The following is a 24,405-nucleotide window of genomic DNA, read 5'->3' as shown; positions in this document are numbered from 1 at the left end:
ACAATTGTCATAACTTAATCACCTTTTGAGCAACCTTTCATTTTATGTCCATGAAGCTGTGATTTGTGAGTCACCACTCACCACCAGTAATTGTCAGTGACTCACCACCAGTAATTCGATCACAACAACAATCTCAGAAGAAAATAATTAAGGAAACGCATTTATACCTGTGGCAAAATGAACGAATGGTGGCTACCGCTCTCCTACCAAACAAAGTGATTTGTGATTACTAGTGACTAGTTCCTAGCATCTCCAGGTTATTAATCTTGAATCTTCGTTCGAATTACTTATAATTTGACATGCATTCTGCTATGCTACATAAAAGTAGAAGAACACCGAACACAGCTTATCGCTAGTGATGATTAATGGCTCTGTGATGTCAGTTAGCAATGTTGACTGATTAGAACTCATTTATTGACACTTTCATTTATACCATTGACGCCGTGCATAAATGATCGCTGTGACCATCACATTACACAAAGTTATTCTTCATCACTAGTGAATCACTCTTAGTATGTCCTATAGTTAATAAATAATAGTTATTGAATCGCTGTCTGAATGACATTTCATTTTATATCTATGACGCTATTCTGCATGAAAATTGGATAACGTCCTAATGAGCGCATCACTAGTGATCACTAAAAACTCGGCAGTATCAGTTAACAGTGGTAACACAAAAGTGCTCATCTTGCTACAGCTTGATTGATAATACTGACGGCACTCAGCAGTGAAAGCTGCCTCACTGTAAAATAGATGAATAATATTCACCAGTGACTTGAAGGGACACTAAAACGAAACAATAAATCAGTTGACTAATGAAGGATTGTTTGAGAACCCTGCAGGCAGTAATTTCAAAAACAGTTTGATTATTAGATGAGAAAATGAAGGTCCAAGTATCAATATTTGAATTTTGCACCGAAACACCAGAGCTGGTACGTCAGCGTGACGTCAGGGATTCCAAAGTATGTTTGCGCATTTGGGCCGCATTGGCTGAGTAAAGGTTCCCGAAACTTGTCATGTTTAATATTTGGTTTCTTTAGAACTCAATGTAGTCAATCTGTACCGCTATATATAATTAGTAGGCCCCAGAAGATGCCATCAAAATCCAAGGCGTCACAGCCACCAGGTGCGGGAACTTAAGTAGGGGTCGGCACCCGTATTTCGTTCTTGCGCTTTTTCTGGCTTACCAAATGTCTTATCGTTGTAAGAGTGGTGTTCTTGGTGTTTTAGAACGGTTATTCACTGAGGTAGAAGAAATCATTTTTCACTTTAGTGTCCCTTTAAGCATACGAGTTTATAGAAGGCATAGTGAGTCACTCGTTTCATCGCATTTCATTGGATATATATGAAGTTATATTGTGCAAAACACTGAGAACCCTGAACAGTGCATTATGTTTCACTTGTGCTCACTAGTGACTCGACCATATCAGTTAGGTGTATTGTGCAAATAAATCTTATTCCTGAGTGTTTTAGTTATATTGATGAAAAGGTGTTCTATTGGAGGCTGCGGATATCGCAGTAGAATAGTGAATCTTATCCACTAGTGACAGAAGCCTCCCGGCGGGGGCCTAGTGATTATTATCGAATCACTCGTTATTGTTTCGTTTGATAGCCATGACCAAATTGCATGTGTATCATTAACTCAACGTACTCATACTGACATTTCCTCTCAATCTATTTCGAGAATTGTCATCTGCAGTGTCACTCTCGTAACGAAGTAGAAAATAAAAACTTCCAAAAGTTGTCATTAGTCACGTGGCAGGATAGCTACTGGTCTACTTTTGCAAATTTTCACAAATCTCGAAATTCAAAGGTTCTTGAATTCCGTTATGCCTGGATTAAATTCACTGGCGTTTGGATTATTTCGGCTGGTGTTAGGATTAAATTGAGTGGCACTTGGATTAAATTGAGTGGCGCTGGGATTAAAATCACTGGCACTTGGATTAAGTTGACTAGCGCTTGGATTAAATTGACTGGCGCTCGGATTAAATTGACTGGCGCTTGGATTAAATTGAGCGGAAAAACCTGTAGTTCACCCATGCAAAATGTAGCGTGTGATGCAGGCTGACATTGGGTCCCTGGCACTAAGCTCCTGTAATTTGTCTGTATTTTCTTCCAGGCCTTCCAATGAAAACATGTATTTAGTGGTTTGCCTTCCTTCGCCTGTATAAGAAGCCTGCTGAGGCCATTTGCTGCCAGTAGTTGTTTTTGTGGCGCATACTGTAGATTATACTGATAGCCACCAAAGAAGAGCGACGGCCATTAAATGCTAGCAGCTGCCATTGGAGGTGTCTGCTGGTCGGGCCTCAGCAGTTCCAGCAGAGGTTTATATTAAGTGACCAGAGTAAATTGCCGACCTAGAAAATAGTAAGGAAAAGAAGAGATGCTAAAAATGGGTGCTAATGCCGCTCTCTCCAGCTGTAAGTCACTTAATTCTGTTTCAGTTAGCATTCAGGAGTGGAATTTAATTGATCTATGCTCATTTCCCTCTGGGTCAAATAGAACTGAGCCTACGCTGTATGTAGATAAGTCACATTCTAGCTTCAGTTCTAACAGTTCCAACAGGGCACTAAATAGGAAAAAAATAGCATTTAGGAAAGCGGTTCAATCAAAGGAAGCTACAGACTGGGAAAACTACAAAAGTATTTCCAAAATAGCTGAAAAACATATTTCTGAAGCCAAAAGCAAATATTTTAATTTTACACTTCCTAGTTTGATAAAAACCAACCCCAAGAAATTCTGGAACACTTAATCCTAAAAGCGCTAGTGCGATTCCTGTTCTTTGGATGCACACAGGAGCACCCTACCTATTGAACAGTGTGCAGAACAATTCAATAGCCACTTCTCAGAAGTTTTTAAGGACGAATTGCCCATTTACAATCCACTGCTGCTTCCCGAGGCCGATATCCAGATTCCCTTTTCACCCATTCTCATATCTGCACTTGGCGTGGCTCGTGCAATCCAATGCCTACCTCACCACACTTGCTCAGGACCCGATGGTATCAACGTGAAACTGTTAAAAATTACCTGCCAACACACAGCTTTCCTGCTCTCTCTTTTTCCAACAGTCACTCGATGCGACATGTGTGCCAGAAAATAGGAGGTCCGCTTATATAATCCCGGTATTTAAATCTCGTGACAGATCCGTTCCTAATAATTACAGGCCAATTTCTCTAACATCGATATGTTGCAAGGTACTCGAACACATATACACTAACATTAAGACTCATCTTAACCAGAACAAATTGCTTCATAACAACCAACATGGCTTCCGCAAACATTTGTCGTGTCAGACTCAGTTATTTGAGTTAATAACGGACCTTCATCAAGCAATCGACTCTTCCTTCTACATCGACTCCATCTTTATTGATTCCTCTAAAGCCTTTGATCGCGTTCCTCATAACTGCCTGATGATAAAGATACGCAACCTGCAGCTGGATCAACGTACTACTCAGTGGATCAACGCATTTCTAACAAACCGCTTTCAGTCAGTTAAGTTAGGGAGCTTCTTATCAAGATGCACAGGTGTTGCTTCAGGAGTACCTCAGGGTTCGGTGCTGGGTCCACTGCTTTTCCTAATGTATATTAATGACATCACGTCGAACATAACATCAGCAATACGCCTATTTGCAGACGACTGTGTAATTTACCGAGTAATATCGAGCCCTTGTGACATCATTGCTCTCAAGACTGATCTTGATGAGCTAACTGATTGGTGCGGCAGGTGGAAAATGGTAATTAATGCAGATAAAACTAAGCATCTCAAGTTTACTTCCGCTGCTAACACGAGTCCTAATGCCTACACAGTTAATAATACTATCATTGAAACTGCAGCATTGGTAAAATACCTCGATGTAAATTTTAGCTCTAATTTATCCTGGAGCACTCATATTGAACTGATTACTACCAAAGACTGAAAAAGCTTGGTCTTCTTAAACGCCGACTACACCAAGCCAACCAGGATACAAAACTTCACGCATTCAACATGCTAATCAGGCCTGTGATAGAAGACGCGTCAGTGATCTGGAACCCTCATTATACCTATGTTATTAACATGTTGGAATCTATACAAAACAAGGCTGCTCGATTTATCCTTTCCCATTACTCTTGGTATCAAAGTGTAACAGCACTGAACATATTGCTCCATTTCCCGCCTCTGGTCATCCGCAGAAAATTAAGCCGTTAATCCTTTTTCCACACTCTCTACCACAATAACACAACATTTGCAAGTTCAGATCTTCTCCCGGCGCCGCACACATCGGCTTGTGTAGATCATATGAAGGAGACTAAACCCATTTTCACTCTGACAGAACGATACAAATACTCACCTTTGGTCCTGGCTATCGAAGAGGGGAATTCGCTTCCTTCTAGCATTGCGGCTATCGCTGGAACATCATTTCGAACAGCTCTTTGGTCATATTTAGAAAATTCCAATGTAAAATAATGTGCATCATTCTTTTTTTAGTGTGTGCGTGTCGGCCATAACGTTGCGTGAAATGTTAAATGCCATGTTTTGTAACTTCTGAAGGTGTGATTATTGTTTTGTTTTGTGGGATTTGCTACATGTGCAATTTTCCAGTTCCTGTTCCTAGCCATTTGTTTTCCTTATTAACTTGTACCTGGCTTCTTAACTTGTTTATTTCTGTCTTCAGCCATTTATAATCTGTTGTATATTTATAAGTTTTCTTTGATGAATCCCCCCCTATGTAAATCCCGCATTGGGCCTTTAGGGTATTGAAATAAATTTTAAAAAATATATGTCATTTTATGCAGGCATTTTGGTCATTAGCATGACGCTTGCATAACATTTACTCTACTATATGTGCAAACATCACCGGAAGCTTCACTTAACACTGATAGCCACCTATGCATAGGATCCAACAATCTTTTATCTTCGGTGCCCCCTTTGATTATTGACTAGACATTTGCATTCCTGCTCGTAGCCGGCCTCTCGCTGCTTCCAGAGGAGAGGCCTCGGCCGGCGCCAGCAGGGATCACTGTTCAGCACCAGTGTCACTTCTGCCCGTATGCGACGTGGCAGAAGTTCCGTCTGGCAGTGCACGAGCGAGTACACACGGGCGAGCGATCCCATCGGTGCCACGTCTGCAACTGTGCATTCGCGCAGAGTGCGCATTTGGTGGGCCACATGCGGTCGCACACGGGCGAGCGCCCCTTTTGATGCCACGTGTGCAACCGTGGGTTCGCGCTCAGCTCGGACGTGGTGCGTCACATGCGGTCACACACTGGCGAGTGGCCCTACTCGTGCCCGCACTGCCCAGCCGTCTTTGCTCAGCACAGCAGCGCCAAGGTGCACATGCGCTGGTACCATGACCCACACAGTGGTGGACACAGGCACAGAGCCCCCTGGACAACAGCGCCAGTAGGATGCCATAGACGTGTTGTTGATGGCAGAATACTGCATGTGTTAAGGGGGAGAGGGCCTCTCCACAACTTTTTCCTTCACGATTGCTGCAAATACAGTCCACTAAATCTCCTACTAACTTTACTAAAGTGAAATCAGGCACTCCAATCCTTCAGCTACATTGGGAATGATAGGCAGTATAGTGAAGCCTTGGTTAACGAGCATAAATATATAACGGATTGTTGGATATAACTATCGAAATCCAAAATGTTTCCATGGAGCAAGAAAAAAAATTTGGAGGATGCTTGAGGTTCTCCTTCAAGAGTGGAACATAATAGCATTCGAAGATCCCTGACGGCTTCTCATGCTTTCCGGCAACATGAGCGTATGTAACTGTAATGTTTGCCACGAAGCGCTGGCTGCAAACGCTATGTACAAAAGCAGGCTTTGTGGTAGAAACGTGGCCTCTTAATATTGCTAGAGGTATTGTAAGGAACCAGGCGCACCACTCCATGGCCCCCAAGACAGCCACGCCCAGGTGTGCGCAAATGGCAGACGCCACGGCTGGTCTATGAATTGTAAAAACGCTGGAAAAGGGCTGGCTGAGGAGTCAATCGAGTGGCATGCCGCGATCAGTAGCGATGTACATTTTAGAAACTATAATAAACTACTGGCTTTATGTGAAGCACTTAGATGCTTCAGTTAATGATCTGAAGGACCTACCTTAACGACTCGTACGTTTGTACAATATCGTCATGTTTCAGGGCCCAATGCACTAGGCATGTAAAAAATCAATTTACTTCAAAGAACTTCCGTTAATTCGCTCCTGATGGGACCGACGAAGTGGGCCAAATTATCCGGCAACTCGACTTAAACAAGATTTTGAAAGTATGGTAGAACACACCACTGATTCATTTGCCAGTATACGCCCGATTCTAACACGCCCCCGATTCAAATGATTGCATATTTTCTATGTGTGCAAAGTAGCAAACTAGAAATGACATTATTGCTCCTAAACAAAGCAGAAATGTAATGCGCCCGATTTTCTTGCAAAAAACGTTTGACAATGGCAACCGGTTTCCTAAACTCAGCTTCCCTGCATGGTTTTTCAAAATCGGATATGCCGCAATACATTTCTGTTGTGCGGCAAAGCATACCAACTCCGCGAAGGCGGTTTTCGTAGCGTGTCCGGTTGCACCGTTCAGGCAATTTTCGGTCCGATTTTCTCGAAAATAAAAATTGCGTGCGTTTTAATGATGTAAATATCATCATCAGACATTGTGAGCTATGGTTATTGATTGAAAATATTCCTAGGGTAGGCCTAAAATAGGTGTTTTCGACGTAAGATGATGTCTATTCAACACATTTACTGTCCCCTAAGCTGGGTCGAGACAGACGCTGCCACTAAAGGGGTCGCTATCAATGTTACCGTAGGGGCCAGGCACATGCGTGCTAACTGGTCAAGGCGAAGGCTAGCTTTTGCATTTAAGTAACGAAATTTTGGGCCCATAGAAATGCACGGGCACTGGCCGGGACCTTCAGTTGCGGTCAGCAATACTGGAGTCAAGTTAACGGAAGTCTACTGTACTAGTGTGCACTCATTGCTTAAATTATGTAATGTTTGGTGAGGTCAGGGGTTGCTGTTCCTGAGCCCACATCAGCGACGCCATTTGCTGCATGCCGTTAAAGGACCGCACAGGAAAAGCTCACTTCTATATTGGCCTCAGTATCTCCTAGATTGTCTTAATTTTAGGCTACTGTTGGCATGTTGCTCAAGAAATTTATGTTGCTTGCTACGTGCCCCATCATGATGTACATTTGCAGATTGGACTTGCTTGCTGTTGAGTATGCATTAGTTGTTCAGCAACTACAGATGTGCTTCATCAACATTGACACAATCCACAAAAACTTATGCTGGGCCTTAGCTATCGCAAAACTATCAACAAACTAAAGCTACCACCAACTACGCTCTTGAAAATCAAATTCCTTTGTAAATGAAGGCACTGAAGGCGAACTCGTGCACTCATAGTCGTCACTAGGCATTGCTGTTACCTCAACAATCTTCTGTATGCGATCTCGGCCATGGAACACGACCACTTTATGCTGTTCTTTTGCTGTTCGAGAAAAAAAGTAAAGAAAAAGAAGCTGGTTAGAGTTTTAGTTGTTGTACTGGTACTCTTAGATTCTTAAATCTGTATTTTTGACTCTTGCGATAAAACGGTTTTTTACGATATGTGTTAATGCTACTCATAGTTCGATATATCTAGAGTAAAAACTTGAATCTTATTTTCCTTTCAGTAAAAGAGTAATGCATCTTTATGTCCTGTGCAGCGTTTCTTTGTGTTGGTTGTGACATTAGCTGCATTAATGGATATGTCAAACCTACTTCAATTCTCAATCTTATTTGTGCCACCCATCGTAGCTGTTTCTGCAACAGGTGCTGCTTTTGTTTGCTTTGTTGCAATGTTTGTAACCTGCATCATCGCAAGTGCATTTTCACTTTTTCACAATTATGTACATTGACTTTTGCATGTTTTCTTGTCTTTGACATTGTTTTGCCTGTAAAATTTTCTCCTGTACCACAAGGCAGTTTTGCATATCAGTCATCATAGGAATGTTTATTTATTGAGCACTATAAAGAAGTTTCGGATCAGTTCACTATGCTATTACTCGTCTGGAAGCATTGTAGCACTTCATTTATACTAAATACTTTGTTTACAGGATAATTTTTGCTGAATGACGTTGCATAATCGTTATGCTTTAAATCATGCTCATTGAATACTGGATGTCATCCACACTGCACTCTCCAATGGCAGCTTGCTCAGCGCATTGTAAACGAATCTCGTAGGCCATGCTTCTGCAGACTGCAGTCACTAGAAGAGATTTGAGACACTCGAAATTACTTCATGGCTGCCATATTTTGAACATCTGATGTAGCTGTGCCAGCAGCCTTGGAGGCCATTCTCTGTTGTGCACTATTGCAAAGTTTAAGTGAAGAGATTCATTGAGAGAGGGTGGCATAATCGATGAATTCTTCTTTGGGGGTAGTAAACAATGGCCAAGCTGTAACCTATCAGGTATTCAATGCTATTATCTAATTACAAACTGTACACATAAGGTTGTGTTTAGTTCAATATTTTCAGTGGTGCCACCAATCCTTTCCTAGGTTTATGCCATTTTTCTGATGAAAGTTCAGTTCTCTGTAAACATGGCACTTTAGGCAGAGCAAATCTCTATCTTGTTTGTTCTTAGTCTTTATCTTTAGTGCCTTTGTTACTGCGATAGTGCTTTAGAAAATCATATTTTTTTCCGAGTTCTGAAATCAGATTTCTCTTTTTCCATGGTTGCAGGTGTAACTTCCAGGCAAGAGGAAGATTGTGGTCATTATTATGTGGGGTTTCACAGCTTTCGAGTGCTCACAAATTTTTATTTTTTGGTGGATGATCTGTTGTTTTGTTCCTTTGGTGTGTTGTAAACAAGCTTGCCACTTAGAGTATGGTGTGTAGTGTGCGACTCCGACTTGGGCTAATCGGAACCGGAGGAGGAAAACCTGAAGAGTGAGCGAAGCAATGCTTTACAATGTAACTTGTGTCACTGTGTATCATGTACTTTCTATTAACGTATTCCTTCCTTTCTCAGTTTTTTTATGTTTTCTCTATGTCTATTATATTGTAACATTCTTCTCTTCTATATTTTCTCTTCATGGGTGCATCTTTCTCGCAGCTGCGGTAAATTTCCGATCTCCACTGAGGTGCGAGAGAGTTAGGATGCTTGTAGTCCGTAATTTCCTACATCCTGTTTCTCTTTTATTACAACAAAACTGCTCTTACTACTAATGTGACCGGTCTGGTGACAGGCCTGTCTGGTTACCTCCGGACAGGTCTTCGTTTCGGTGATAGCTGCCTGTTCGAACCTCACACCGGCACGTCATTTGCCGTTGCTCGGCTTCTGCTTAAATCGGCACATTGCAAGTTGCATCACCAAAGTACTGCTGGGCATTCAGTCATGTAGTAGGCTACTCTATTTTCCCAAGTGAATTTATTTCTAATTTCTCAAACATGTCGCCATCGTGTTATACAAAGAAGCAAGACAAAAACCATCCATCCTTTAGTTTCTTTTTTTTTTAAATATCTGTACCTTCATATCTGACAGCTAGGATACGTGCACTAAGTGTTTATGTGCATATTGGTGAGAGTGTGGCATCATGCGTTATGTCATCGAGATTTGTATGTTTTGCTGCATTGTTTGTAGACTATTGACATGCTTTACAGAGAAATTATTTCCAACAGCATGGAAATTTTAAAAGCTTACCACATTTTATACGAAACCTTTCCAAAAATTTCGATCATGCAAAGTTTGTATGCGGTGTGTTGCATGTTTGTTTTGCGTTCATTTTGTTTGTATTTTTGCATACCATACTTTTAACAAAAAACGTGCAGCCCCCCTCGACATATTTGTTTTTCTTTGTAAATGTGCCAACCCTACAACCGATAAGAGTACATGGCTGCAGAATGAAATGAGCTATTTTGGTTGAGTATCCTCCACAAAACATTGCCACTAGCTGGTACAGTTAAAACTTGATGTAGCGAAGTAGGTAAAATCGTCAATTTGCTTCATTATATCGAAATTTTGTTCTATTTAAGTTCTACCTTTTATGCAAGTCAGTACAGTAGCAGATACATTTTCTTGCATGGAAAGGCACTGCAGAATTTTTCGAATTATTTGGCAATCGAAAAAAAGCAAATTTGAATGAGAAAACAGTTTTGATGAATGTGGGAGTCGACGACAAGTGATACTGCTTCATTCCACATTGACGATATGTTCACATAGGTGGTACGAATTAAGCGAAGCCAGCGACGCTTTCGCGTGCACACCGCCCCCGCGAACTGATAGCGTCGCCCGCACTGGGACGACGCTATCTTGAAAAGTGTCCGCAGCGGGGAGCGAATGCTTCGTTTGCCTCTCACTCAAACGGGTTACCGAAACTTGAGATTACGTAACCTTCAATACTAAACAAGCGGGAAGTCAGTTTACATGATGGCACGCAGTCTCCGCTCAACCACTCTTTGCACACGCGCTAGATTACCTATAAAAAGCAGGTTGTGCGGCTGCGTATGCGCTCAGCCGCACTAACAGCCGTATGCAGCCACGGCTGAGACGTGCGCCAGAAATCATCCGTGCTAACTTAGCCCCCCCCCCCTATCTGCCCCTGCCCCTTACACGTGTTTGATCGAGTTACCGTGAAATCGCTCACCTGCCCCTCTTTCCCTTTGCTAGCGCGGGAAGGCAGCACTCGTGCGGGAAGCCACCATCTTTCTTTCTCACCTTCCCACACTTTCACTTCCACGTAAAGCGCGTGGGGTGTGATAGGATGTTATCGCACTTGGACTTTCTCCGGGACATGATGCAGCTTTACTTGGTGGTCGCGCTTGTCGTGCTGCGCGCGATTTGAGATGTGCGTTTGCAAGCAGCTGCTTGTAATTCATTTGACCATCTGTGTCCTCGGAAGTTTCTATTTATTGTCTTGGCATTCCTTTCCTGTGGAAGCGAAATTTCGTTATATTGAAATACATACAAACACACTTCTTTACATTGAGGTTCTAATTACATGGTGTTCTATGGACAAGAGGTTACGAAAAGGTAAATACGTCGTGATATTAGGAATTTCGTTATACTTAAGTTCGTTATATCGACATTTAACTGTATTTCATTATAATGGTGGCAGTAAAATGTGTGTGGATTATAGAAGTTTAGCACACATTCTACTGCTACTTATGTTATTAGAAGCAACCCTTAAGCACAACTGTGTAAAAGACAGGAGACCGCTAGAGGACTGGAGAGGAATATTTTATTGCTCTTTTTTGAAAATATGTTGTCAGACCAATGAGCCCAACCGAACGGTTGAAGTTTGTGAAGTGTTTGTGAAGTGTTTGTGAAGTGTTTGCTGAAGTGTTTGTGAAGGATGTAGTGGATTCACCAGTTCTGCCTGTGCTACTTTGATTGACAAACTTATTTTCCAGCCATGTGAGCTTTTAGGGTTATGTAGCCCATAGAAACTTTGACAGAGGACGAAGTGTTATTGCTGTTCTGGAAGTTCTTGTGTGTGTTTGTTTGTGATCACTAAACATATCTTTGTAATTTTGCTTTAATCTGTACTATTTGTATTGGTTTCCTTCTTTTTTGTTTATTGTTTTCTAATTTTGTGATTTTGCAAACCTATAAAAAATTGATAGGTTGTGCCAACTTCGAAGACGCTCTATATGATTGGATTCGGCAGACTAGGGAGGAGCGTACCATCACAGTTGTTTATGAATAGCGCTCTTATGATGAAGAACAGCGTGAGAAACAGGATAAAAGAGGACAGGACCATGTGGTCACCACCAACAAGTGTGTTTATTTTGTAACCGCAGTGTGTGTGTGTGTGTGTGTGTGTGTGTGTGTGTACGTGCATGTGTGCGTATATATATGTATATATGCTGCATAAACAAGTGAGCGCACTAAAGAACCAACCCGAAACCGCGTGTGTGTTCTTGGAGGAAAAAGGAATCGGGAGTGTCCAATTGCTCAGTCGTGGACATTGCCCATCCCTTTGTCACTTGAGGTAACTGAGAGCATGCTGACAAAGGAGGGCCCCTTGCAATGCACAGTGAATGTCTCAAAGATCTCACGAGCGCACACGTAATGATACTTGCGCACAATACGCATCTGGTAGAACATAGGTTTGCACTCATATTTTGTGCAACGAGTGGCCAATTTAGTGTGCATGTTTTCGGGGGCGTGTGAATATTGGAAACTTTAAAATAGCATTGAATCTTAGTGTCCTATGCGATTTGGTGTTCAAATTGATTAGTCACTATCTTTAGGTACATGTGAAAGTTTTTTCGAATAGTTTCTAAATATTGCAATGTGTCAACCGTGTGAAAGGAAGTATAAAATTGGGGCACAAGTTCGATAATTTTTCTTTCTACGGGCATAATGTAGTCATACAGCATGAGAACTCTTGTATTGGAGCAGGCTACATTGTTCAGGAAACCACAAACTTTACCGGCATTACTCTGGGAATTGGCACTGTCTGAGGAGACTGTGTACATGGACAAACTGCTTATTTATGCCCAATGCTTTATTTGTGCTTCTAATGAACAATTCGACATGCATTGTGACGATGAAAACTTCCTGGCATTATGAATACCAGGATGCGAATGTCGTTTTGTATTAATCGATTTCATTATTCAAGAACTATTCAAGGTATTCAATATTCGATTTGCTTCAGGCACTATTCAATTCACATTCGATTTGGTCTCAAGAACACACCCCTATATGTTTTAAATACAAATTTTTAGCATTCTCTCTCGTGCTTTACTCGCATTCTCATTTTCCCATCGTGAAGCGATAGCAACAAGCTCAAGTTCAGACCATTTTGCGATACACTAGTCTGTTCTCTTTTCTTTTTCAAAAATTTTAAGGATTGGGCCTGGAACGAGGGCAAGCATGCTCACCATTTGCTGATCGGGAAGAAGAAGGTTTGTCTGTGGCTGTCAACATTGCCGGAGCTGCAAGGCCCTCGGAAACAGGTAGGCAAGCTTATCAACATGATGTATTTCACAACTTGTCAAACCTAAAAGGAAATTGTAAAATGTTGGGAAAAGAATGCTGTCATGGGAAGCACACAAATAGGCATTTTCAAACTAATTAGATTGGTTTGATTTTCTTCATGAGAATACAGCACAGCAAATAATAGGCTAATAGAATAATAAATTGGTTGGAAAATGTAGGCATTTTAGGTGCAAGTTGGATTTGATGATAGTTGGGATCTAACGGAATCATATCTTCTTAGAGAAGATCATGGTATTTAATAGACGCAGTGCCAGCCAAAGTAAAATTTGTTAAAGGAGTACCGACACAATATTTTTCACAATTTATTTTCTTGCATTAAAGGTCCTAGACCTCTTAACTCCTTGAAAAAATACTGGCAGACCTCATGCTCAGAGCACCCTAGATCAATATTGTTACGGATGAGATGGGTATATTTACAAGATGGATGAGGGATCATAGAGACAGGATTATGGGTAGTCGGGCATTCTCTATTCCACACGCAGTTCTTCAATCTGCTCTTCTTCGGGTCTGCTGTGCAATGTAACTTCTTCCTCCAGTGCAGACGAAGCTTGTTGAGCACGTTGGGGAACCACATGATTGGTAGTGCTTGAATCGGGAGCTCTATGATGACAGTGCTTCAATATAATATCTTTTCTACAGCCAGTTTCAATTGAGTTTCTAGGAAGTTACTGTGTCCTGACGTCATGACACAGGATGTAGTCAAGTGGGAGCAGGACCTTGCAATGTATTGGCACTCGCTCCTGTGCTGCTACTTGTTGTGAGGGCCGGTGTAGCAGCATAGGAGATGACTGAGCGAGCTAGAGCGATCGTCAAAAATCTCTCAATCTCTTACATGACCAACCTTCTGCACTATGATGTCACGACACCGTAGAAATTTAATTATTTAGCGTGCTCTCAGGTAGGCCAGTATTTTCTTTGGGGTTTAGAGGTCCTATACCTTCATTTAACCAAAAAAAAAGCATAAAGTCGCAAATATCACGTCAGCACTCCAGAGGTTTTGGCCTCACTGTTGTTTTTTTGGTCTTGTTATTGATTGTAAACGTGGTTCTCATGGGGAGCTGAGCCGCATTTTAATTTTTTGATGCTGCATCTTTTAATGTTGCTTTTAGTATAACCCCGCAGAGTAAGAACACCATTTAACACACAACAGTGAAATTGTATTTCATGTAAAAATTAATTACTACAGTATGTCTTACTCAAATAATTTGTAACCTTTTATTAATGTATTCGTTACTATAGTAATTAACTAGTAATATGTTTATTAGGTTATCTACAGTGAGCTTTGCTTGAGTGTGTCACAAATGCTGCTATGGAATTAGCATCGAATTTCCCTTGCTTAAATTGGCGTTTTGAGGTATCAAACTCCGACTATCAAAAGTTACTATGTGTTGAGCAATGTGTGTAAGCAATGACACAGGGTGCGCAATGGTCCTTGAAACTCTTGAAAAATCCTTCAAATTGAAAATATGTTTTCCGGGACCTTTGAAAGTACTGGAATTCTTTATTTCCCTTGAAAACCCTTGAATTTCACGAGTAATGCGGTCTAAGATCAATTTTGTGACCTGCTTTCTATGGCAGATCAGCATGGACTCTTCGAACTTCCATTTTTAAACACAATGGCACAGTAAAATAAAAAGAAAATATATCAGCACTCACACCTGCCTGTGGGCCGCACGCCTTTGCCACACACCTTTGATCTGCATGCCCTGCAAGGCACGCTTTCGTCGCAGTCACACCCTCTTGCACCTCTCTCCTTTCTCCCTTCCACCCCTTCTTTGTCGGCACTGTGAAACTCTTGTTTCGGTGGAGTGGAAGGGAGACGGGAGAAAGGCCTACGAGGCCAGCGATGGGGCTCAATTTTGCCTCGTCGGATCCGTGCTACAGAGGCGGGGGAGGGGGCTTGCTTATTTAATTGTTCACAATGCCCTTGCACTTTATCTTGGAGGTGATTTGCGGTGGGAGGAAAGCCTTTGTGAGCTAAGATGGCTGATCAGTCCACTGCAGGCGACGCCATTAGTTGTGACGGTGGAACGGGTGCGAAATCTTCACAGGCTTCGTTTCGTACAGTCGATGTCATCGACCCAGTATGAAACTATCTTTCGTCATTGACTCTCAAGTTCAACAAAATTATATTTTTAGTCATTCAAATTTTTTTTTCGATTGTGCGATAATGTATGAAAGGTCGAATATAAAAATAAATTTCGATGTACGCTATTTTTGTGCATATAAGCCACACCAATATTACAAGAAATTGAACAATAAAGTGGGGGTGCGTATTATATGAGAATTTTGCCAAGAAGGGTGGCTTTACGGCAGCATGGCGCACGCTGCGACGGCATGTGTTGAAGCCATACCTCAGGGTAAGGTTGTCCGCCATTCAAGGTTTCGTTATCTCCTAGGGAACCCCACCTCCTCCCCACTCCTGTGTGTTGAAGAAGCTCCCTTCACCCCTCTTTCACGGTTGCTCTTACTCCTCCGCTTTACGGGTTGCCCTTTTGCGTTCAGTAGTTAGCGAATAGCACGTGCGGTGCCGGCAAACAAGTCTTTTGCGTATGCATTGTAACACCTATGATGATAATGAAGAAAAAACGAAGAAAAGGAATTGTACATTACCCATTCCCGCGGCGCTCCCTCAGTCTGCGCGAAGTGCTTCATGATACAGCAGTGAGCCAAGTCACCATTAGGATTTTGGTCTCGCTCACGTTTGCTCCGTCATCGTTGCCGATCTGAGGGCTTCTCTGTTTGTGCTGTGATCCACTGCCGTGAAAGTGCTAGCTGCGAAGTGAGCCGATTCACGTTAGATATTGTGACTGATTCGTCTGCGATAACATCCGGCGTGTCAATCCAGCTTTGTCAGCATTGCGGAAGAATGGGGCAACAGAGCCGCTGGCTGAAGATACGATGTAGACGGGTCGTGCATCCACAAATGGAGACCGTTCTTGCAAAGATTTGAGCAGTGTTGTATGCAGTTATTTTCATGGATTATAAGTGATACATTTCTTTTTCTTTCCATGCTGTTGTTATTGGGGGTGCGGATTATATGCGGTGGCGGTAACGGTAACAAAGTGCTGATTTTGCTGACTTCATTATATCCATGTTTAACTGTTATGTTTTGGAAACATTGTGGTAAAAAATTGCTACATGGGATGCCACTTTTCACCCATGAGAAAGCTTTGACAAGGCCTTGAAAGTCCTCAAATATCCTTGACTTTTCGTATCTGAGACCTGTACGAACCCTGTGACGTAACCTATTACAGAAGATGCTAAGGAGAAGTGTAGTGAAAAGCTATGGGTGTAGCATTAAGAAAGCAGCGGTAAGAACCAGCTAGTAAATTGGTGCAGATTATATTTTAGTTGCTATGAGAATCAGGCATGTCATGGTGTTAAAAAGGTTTGTTTGCCTCGTTTGTGCTTGCTGAAGCGCATGAATATCTACTTAATGCATCATATCAGCCAACAGTTTTCTTAAACTTATGCTTATGTGCCTTTGGCATTTTCTCTCTTCATTAAAGTTTCTACCTCCATAACATGCAGTTACCTGTGCCTGTAACGACTCCAGCTCTGTGAATCTCATTGCTGCGTTTTTTTCCACTAGTTCTCTAAACGTCTCTCGCTTATCTCGCCTGCTGACCAGTTAATGCTTCCATGCACTTTAAATCCCACAGTTTCTTTAAGGTGGACACTCCCTACAGGTCTTACTTGGGGAATACCTTTGCATTCCATTACGATGTGCCGAGTCATTTCCAGACTTTTGCTGCAGCACGCACATACCTATTCCGGATGCGAATGTCCTGGTATGTTTTTGTCCTCATGCAGCCAGCCCGGGTTTTAATATGGCAAGACACTGCTATGTTATTTTGTCGTACAGATTTTTACTACTGATTTCTTCATTGCTTTAATTGTCTTTAATCCCCATGGTCTTTTCTATTTCCATCCTTTGCATCTAATTTACTGTCTGTTTTTCACACTTTCATTTTGTTGACACTGGGTTGTCTATTTGCACTTTAAATTACCGTATTTACTCGATTGTAATGCACACCTGTTTTCTGTGACCGAAAAATAAAAAAATGAAAACCTTAATTGTAACACGCAACTGTTTTTCGTGACAAAAAAAAAAGAAGAGTACAATACCGCACACCTCGTGCTTTCATATAGAAATACTATTTTCTCTCATTTGGAAAAAACTGATTTATTCCCAGTACACTAAAGTTGCGATGAATAAAAACACAAATGGAAGCAGCGTACCCTGCCGCCAAGGTTTTCACTGCACCAGCACGAGTCGCATGGGGCAATAGATATCACTCATCGTCGCTACCAGACAACTCCTTATCGCTGTGAACAGATGAAAGCATTTCATCCTCGGTGCTGTCCATGGCATTCGAAATCCCGCACTTTTTAGAGGCCTTGTTGACCATGGCAGACGGGATCGTGCACCATGCATCTTTTACCCATCCAGCAAAGTCCTGCAACGAGGTATGCTTCCCACGCAGACCCAAACTGCCGCCAGGTCTCTTCCACCAAACGTTATCAATACAGTTGGCGATCCAGCCCGTGGTCATCCAACCTTTTTATTTGCATGCACAATCACACCACTCGGAAACATGATTCCTTTTGGGAGCATCTTCCGTCTGAAGATAAAATATGGGGGCAGCTTGTGCCCATCCGCAGTACAACAAAGTGTTCTGGTGACTAGTTTTCTCGTGGTCGGAAGACAAAACGCGCACTTGCTTCGCCTCCTTCTTTCCAATGGTTGTGGTGGCAGGCATGTCAAAGTAGAGCGGTGTCTGATCGGCATTTCCGATCTGTCAGAAGTGGTAGCCATTTCTATGGTGCAACTTCAAAACGTACCGCTGAAAACTGCAATCGTTCTTCATATTCTTCGGGCAATTTTTGGCACATCCCTGTCAGCCTTCGAAAAGAAAAGCCTTTTCATAAAATTTGATAGCCAGCACCTGCTCGTCTTGAAGTAACTCTATATTAGCCCTTTCTGTAGGGCTAACTGCATCGCCCGTACTTTGAGCAGATCGGCCGTCACAGGCCACTCGCTGCTCTTGCATGTATTCCGCGAGCAGCTCTTCTATTTCGGCAAAACAGCCCTGCTTCAGTCCACTGAAACCCTTCCTTGTTGCTTTGCTGCTGAAAATATTCTCCTTCTGTTTGCACCAGTCCCGCACGCAAGTTTCGGAAACTCCGAACGCCTGTGATGCAACCCGATTTCCGCCCGCCTCCGTGCACATGCTAACTTTCCTTTTAAATGCGGCATCATGGTGGACTCGGTGTGTCTTCGCAGTTGGCGCTTCCATGCTGATTGAATAAATGCAGAAAACGGGAAGACAGGTGGTAGACTAGGTTGCACCAGCGCATAGAGTTCCATATTAGTATAACTACAGGGAAGTCTGGCGCTGCGATCGTTCAACCGTCATGGGAAGGGTGGGAAGTACAGGGTACGGATTGGGATTCTGTTGACTGGCGAACTAGTCTACAAGTATTTTTTGGCAGTTTAAGTTTCACTGTAAGCGCAATTGCTATAACCTGCAGTGGGGCAGTGCAACGCAAAGCTCTCTGCCTTTGTTCTGTTGCTCGAAGTGGTGACAGCGCGCTGGGCCAGCAGCTGGGCTGATGTTTGTGTCGCAGTGTGGTGTCGAAGCCCTGGCGAGAAAGTGACGGCATCATAAACGTTGAAAGAACGTGTTTTGACCATTTTGACCTTGGTTTGTTAAATGTGTTAGGTTGGCACTGTAGCGTTACGGGCTTCATGAAACTTCAGAAGAGCAAGAAGAAGGCACTACTGATACAAGACATAGACAGTCATACTTTTCGTGACTTGACAATCAAATTTTATTGAGAGCTTCGTTATGCATTGCTCGTTTATGTGCTCATTGAAATGTGTTTTAGGACTTTGAGAACACAAACTTACTTGTAGGAAAGGTTGCACCTTCCTGGCTGTAGTCTGCTGTTGCAAAATGGGCAAGTGGAAAGCCACGCCATAACAGCTGCTGGTGGACACTTCTGAAGCGGTACGTCAGTATAACATATAATGAAGCATACTTGTAGGAGACCACAAGCATCCTAGCTAGCACTGCAGCGGATGTGCTTAAAGGTATTTGAAGACGTTCAGCAATCGTGACAGCAGACGCAGCCTTTCCAAAGAGCGAGAGAGCTTGCAAGTGTCTGTCGTCTGCGAGGAAAGTCTTGCGTTCACAGCAAGCAGGGGTCGTAGCAGACACTTGTAGCATTCCTCTCAAAGGCACAACGCTCTCACAATACAAGATTTTTATTTTCATAAGTACTTGATGAGTTGTAAAAATGATGTTGATGTTGTAAATGATGATGTTGTAAAAATAAATAAATAATTATTCTTTGGCACTATATCGGGGACAGAATTGCAGAAGAATGCGTACCCTCGTGTGCCTTGGTTGTAAACCGTGCTTCAATCTCAAAGTCATACAAAGTTTATATAATGTGTTGTGTATTGTATAAGATACTGCAGAAATAAAATTAGATTTTATGCGATGATATTTAAGTATAGCTTCGTTTACTGCACTGCAGGCAGACGCCGCTAGTCTATAAAGGTCGAAGTCAATCCGAAGCCTGTACTTCCCATCATTTCCATGTAGATTGAGGCAATGTTCAGGAGCGGCCCCATAGACCCTAGCGCCACATCTCCTTCTAGGATATTTATTTTGAAACTCTACGCACCAGCGCCTGGTTACACTTACAACATGGAGGTATGCACATGGAGGAAGCTACGGCAGCTAGGCTAGAAGCGTGCACGAGGTGGCCATTTTAAGAATGCCGATGGCAATATGGTAACACGGATTTAGGGTCGTACTCGATTGTAACGCACATGCAATTTCGAACCCATTTTATCTGAAAAAATTTGCGCGTTAAATTCGAGTAAATACAGTACACTGTACTTGGTTGACAACTTTCTTGACCTCTTTCTCCATTCTGCGACCATGATTGTAATGCGATTAGCGTTCTTAGGTTACTTTGCACACTTTCCAATTTGTTTGTTTTCTGTGTGCTAACCATTTTTCTTGCCAACTTTGGTCTCTCGGTAGTCCATGGTCTAATGGGTTGAGTATTGAGCTGCTATTCAGACGGGGCATAACAACAAATCATAAAAGTTTAAATCATGAGGGGATATAACAAATCATAAAAGTTCTGTTCAAGGAACTTTTATGATGCCAACTTGGGATACTGGGCATGTGTCAGTTGGTATGTTCCGCTCTTCAATGACCAAAAATCTTTTAATATTTCTCTGGTGCTGGGTGGAATTGAACCCACACCATATATATTCAGACAATCTTGTCTGAATAAATAATTTGACACGCACCACATGGGGATTTTCGCAGCAGCGTCGTTAGATGGCATGTGTCCCGAGGGATGTGCGAGATAGTAGCCTGGCTGTGTACACACTTCACACATGATGCGTTTTGGTGGTAGCAATGCGGTATGTCGCAACATTGCTCCAGTGATAATCGTAGTAAGGTTGACAGGTCATCGTGAGATTAGCTTGTAGTGCACTACTACATGCCAAAATGGTCCGATCACAAAAGACAATGAGGACATTGAGTACCCAGCACACTGACGGTGCATGAGCAGTGGTATCGGTGGAATTGGGCCTGACTGAGTGGGCTTGGCTAAAAAATATAATTTGTGGACACCAGGCACCAGCATCTGTCTGGTTTTTCTTCACCCACAAATTTTATTCCCACATTTGCGTCATCTCTCTCAGCTCTGGCTGGGCCTACTGCCGTAAGGAGCTTGAGCCCCGCTGTCTTCGCAGTCCGCCTTCTTTCCAGTCAGTCATGGCCTTGGATTCTCCCGATCAAGTCTTGCAGTCAACGCCACTACCCCTTGATTCTGAGGGTCTCCGCTCTGAAGCTCCCAAAGTTCTTGTCATCGGATTCGGAACTTTGGTTCCTTACCATGAAATCCTTGTTCCATCGCCACTACCTCAGTTCACAGTTGACCATGTTTAACCACGTTGTTGGAGCGCTTTCACCTACCACTGCTGCAATTGTTCGTGATGTACTACAATCCCCACCCGTCGACTACCCCTATGACCATCTTAAAGCGACGCTCATCCAGCACACCACTGAAGCGGAGTGGCATTGATTACGGCAACTTCTTGCATTGGAGGAGCTCAGTGACCATAAACCACTGACTTCCGCACTAGCATCCAGCAGCACCGCCTACGCATACTGCGAAATCAGACAGCTCGCCTACATTTCCGAATACACCAGCGCCATTTTTCACATTAGCAGAAAATCCAACGCCATTGCCAATGCACTTTCTCGCGCCGCCATCCATGCAATGAATCACAGCCCACGGCTTATCGACTTCACGGCCATGGCTACCCCCCAGAATGTCGGCGCCGAGCTCCAGCTGCTTTGTACGAGCCGTACCTCTCTGGTGTTTGAGATATCTTGCTTCCTCACTGCGACGTGCCCCTCGTTTCTGACACGTCAACCGGACGTCCTCGCCCTTACATGCCTCACCCAAAGCGCTGGGCCGTCTTGATGCCTCCATTCTTTGGCTCATCCTGGCATTCGTACAACACAGCGACTCATCACTTATCGTTAGGTGCGGCCCAGTGTCAAGTAGATGTTCGTCGCTTGTCACGCGTGTGCCTCAACAGACAACAGTCTGCAGTGCATCGCCACACTGCGACTTCTCTTGGCAGATTCCCATCGCCGGACATTCGCTTCAGCCAGCTGCACGTCGATATTGTTGGCCCCCTTCCTCTCTGCAGGAACTATCGCTACCTGTTAACCTGCATTGACAGGTTCACCTGATGGCCTGAAGCAATGCCCCTCCTGGACATAATGGCAGAGTCGATAGCTAGAGCACTTATCACACTCTGGATTAGCCGCTGCTGTGTCCTTTCCACCATTACGATTGACCATGGTTGCCAGTTCGACTCAACATTGTTCGCCAATCTATCTTGGCTACTCGGCGTCAATCACATCAAGACTACCTCTTATCACCCAATATCCAATGGGATTATTGAACATTTTCACCGCCAGTGAAGGCTTCACTCATGGCTTCGACTTTTCCTTCATCATGGATCGAGCGCCTTCTTTTTGTTATGCTTGGCATCCACACCGCTCTTTGCAGTGACTCTCCCACTAGCGCCGCCGAAGTGACAATTGGCATCACTCCGAGTCCCTGGCAAATTCTTCAACCACTCGCCCACCATACCTGCTGACGTTTCCGACTACATCTACAGTCTACACAGCATTAGGCGGTGTCAGATTCGTCGGACGGTCCTACCGCTGTCGACCAGATGTAGGAGTCATCGGACTATCTCGCCGCTGCCACCATTTGAAGGAGATGAAGGTCGTAGACAGGAACTCGGTGAACAGGATTTATTTACATATTAACAGTTTAAGCAAGATACATTGGCAGACTAGCGTGACTCCCATATGGAGCCCGCAAAACTAACATACAGCAAACAGTTTACGAGCACACAGCTCACTAGTACATTTCTAGTATGACAGAGCAGTCAGCTCCCGACAATGATCACGACCCGAGCACCCCCTAGCAGCCGGCAAACGCTGCTTATAAGCTCTCCGCTTGACGTCATAGTTCGACGTCATCGTTCGGACGTGGACGGAGCACGAATGGACGGAGCACTTGCCGCCGCCCCACACTATCATTTACGCCCACACACACGCAAACACACAGGTGCGAACCCATACACACAAAGGCTCCGGAGTCGACGACCGAGGGCTTCGTAGAACCGTGCTCCGTCTCGGGTGGTGCGGCCAAGTACCAATTTCCTGAGTTGATCGCGCGCCACGTGGCTGCCGGTCATCCGCAGTTCTCGGTACCGCCCAGCTTTCAGTGCCGACGTCAGAGGGCTTCGTAGAACTGCTCCGTCTCGGGTGGTGCGGCCAAGTACCAATTTCCGGAGTTGATCGCGCGCCACGTGGCTGCCTGCCAACCGCAGCTCTCGGAAGCGCGCTTCGACTGGTGGGCTTGGAACACGTGCAGCGGGCTGAAAGCTGGCACGTTGCGACCCCGTATGGCCATTCTTAACAGCTCCTCCATGGCCCGGAAAATCTCGCCTGGCCAGTGCAGGCAACCGCTGGGCAGGAAGAGAATGGCTGGCAAGCAAGACGATGGCTTTGCTCTCTGCAACCCCTGCGTACTTGGAATGCCTTCAACCATCTTACAACAACTGGCACAGAAGAGTCGACCCGGCAACACAATACCGCTCAGCATTCAAACGCCCGGAATTAGCTGCTAACCCACCAGGCCTCCTATCACAATTTCCATGCAAGTCACTCAACTGGGAATCCCAAATTTTGCCCCAAAATTTCGTGCCGCCAAAGCGAGCGTTCACGTTCCTCCTGAGTTCGACCAAACCCGACCGTCGCGCTGCACAAGAGTAAAGGTTTACGCAGAATTAAACCGAAGCCTTTCAAACACCAATACTCAATCATAACTTCAGCAGCATAACTTCGCGAACAGCCTGTTCCTACCCTATCACAGTGGCGTACTTATCTCATGTACTGCTGCCACTGAACCGTCTGGCCAACTCCACAGGTACGTCATCACAAACGCGCTAAGTTTGGGGTCCCTATTCCGAACACGTGCTTGCATCATACAAAGTTTTCATCACGCTGACTCACATTTGTTCCTTTAGTCCACGCAGGACACGTTCCTTAAATAAACAACCAAATTTGCGTAACTTGCGCAACACAGAGGAACCTTCGAACAAATGTGTCTTCTAATAACTAGCTCTTCGCACGCGTACTAGAGAAGTCAGAATACGGCTGCCTTCGACACGCGCTATTGGACTTAAGAGCTCTTCTCAGTGCAAATCACGCACTTACTGAAAATCTACGCGCTTAACCTTAGAAAAATCAAAAACACCTAAAAAGAAAGAAGGTTAAATAACACACACGCGCGTTACGATAGGCCTCTCAACGATAACCTTGACCTACAGGTTACTCACACACACACAAAAAAGAAAGCCTATGTACTCAGTAATGAACATCTCGCGAGACTACAGGTTTACATAAAACGCATCTTTCAAATCTCGGAGCTTCTCTAACGAAAACACAAACAAAGCTCAAACCTTACACATTGAAAGAAATCCCAGTCTGAATTCGCGAAAATTTGCAAATGTTCAAAAATAAAACAAAACAACACTACTACGGAAGCTCTTGGCCTCCCGTTCCCGATTACTTCCGACTGACTCATACTTTCAGCCGAACCCGAGGTGGCCGCGGTTTAAAAGCTACTCTGGCTACGGAGGAACAACAAAAGGGCTGACTCACTATCAGCTCCCCCAAGACGTTACGGTCTCCTGCCAATTTGCGTCCTCGCGCCCCGCTTTCAACATGACCTCGACTGACTGCGTCGCTACTCCCCACCTGGTCTCGTCTTGCCACCTTGCGCTTCTTTGTACT

General features: G+C 43.8%; 1 long non-coding RNA gene across 2 annotated transcripts in view; it reads left to right on the top strand.

Moving 5' to 3' along the window:
- Window positions 1–5,183: 5,183 nt before the first annotated feature.
- LOC140213664 (uncharacterized) overlaps window positions 5,184–24,405 on the top strand; it is a 31,817-nt gene continuing 12,595 nt past the window's right edge. The window contains exons 1-2 of one of the 2 annotated variants that reach the window (XR_011890582.1): window positions 5,184–5,322; window positions 12,826–12,933. This is a non-coding gene — a long non-coding RNA (uncharacterized lncRNA). Of the gene's footprint in view, window positions 5,323–9,960; window positions 12,934–24,405 lie in introns of those variants that run through there. The other variant, XR_011890581.1, reaches the window with a different exon arrangement.

This window comes from Dermacentor andersoni, chromosome 10 (genome assembly GCF_023375885.2).
Source record: "Dermacentor andersoni chromosome 10, qqDerAnde1_hic_scaffold, whole genome shotgun sequence".
Classification (NCBI taxonomy): domain Eukaryota; kingdom Metazoa; phylum Arthropoda; class Arachnida; order Ixodida; family Ixodidae; genus Dermacentor; species Dermacentor andersoni.
This window is presented reverse-complemented; position numbering and strand designations above follow the sequence as displayed.